Source organism: Haplochromis burtoni, unplaced genomic scaffold (genome assembly GCF_018398535.1).
Source record: "Haplochromis burtoni strain Fernald_Lab_line unplaced genomic scaffold, NCSU_Asbu1 Contig_56, whole genome shotgun sequence".
In the NCBI taxonomy this organism is placed as follows: domain Eukaryota; kingdom Metazoa; phylum Chordata; class Actinopteri; order Cichliformes; family Cichlidae; genus Haplochromis; species Haplochromis burtoni.
This window is the reverse complement of record NW_024582417.1, coordinates 2,522,956-2,523,781: the sequence shown is the minus strand read 5'-3', so window position 1 is coordinate 2,523,781 and position 826 is coordinate 2,522,956.

Below are 826 nucleotides of genomic sequence, written 5' to 3'. Positions count from 1 at the left end.
TAATGCATTAATGCTTTCTCGGAAGTGAAATCCTTTTAATTTGACATGACTTTTTCTTTTTTTTCTTTTTTTTTTTAATATGTGAAGAGAGGAAAATGTTTCCTCCTCAATTTCTTTTGAAAACTGATGAACTGTTCATAAAAATGTTTTTTTTGTAATGATTGACATATCTTTTAAATCACTGAAAAAGGGTAATCTGCAAGTATCAGTATGCTACCAATGTTAGACTGGGTTATAAAAAATATGCCAGATCAGTATCCTAATAGAAGTGTCTGGTCTAAATGAGAGTTGAATAGTATATCTGGTGCTGCTGTTATAAAACTAAGGACTGAACTCTTTGATTTCTCCTACACAGATGTACTTTTGCCTGTAGAAAGGGAAACATGTATATCTTTTTAGATGCAACTTCAGAAGACAGGTGCTGGTGGTGTACATGTACTTTTGGCTTTTTACTTTTTTTTTTTTTTTCTTCTTTTTTTTTCCATTTTTAGTTATCACCTGTGATTATCCGTTTTATATTTATTTCATTTACAAGTTGTTGTATAGTTAAGTGTAACTAGACTTCTATGGGACGTAAATTATTGTTTTGTATACAGATCTGTACAAAGCGTGTAGATGTAAACACTTGATTAAAAAGGAGATCTCAACTGTGTTGTTCTGGATGTACTTCAGCGTATTTGTTAAAAAAGATAATAAAGCAAAGTATTTTAGCTGTTTGGGAGTTTTTGTTTGCCAGCAAATAGTTGGATTCAATTCAGTTTTATTTATATGGAGTCAAATGATAACAGTTGCCTCAAGGCGAAAGGCCCTAGAATAGCCCCACGGC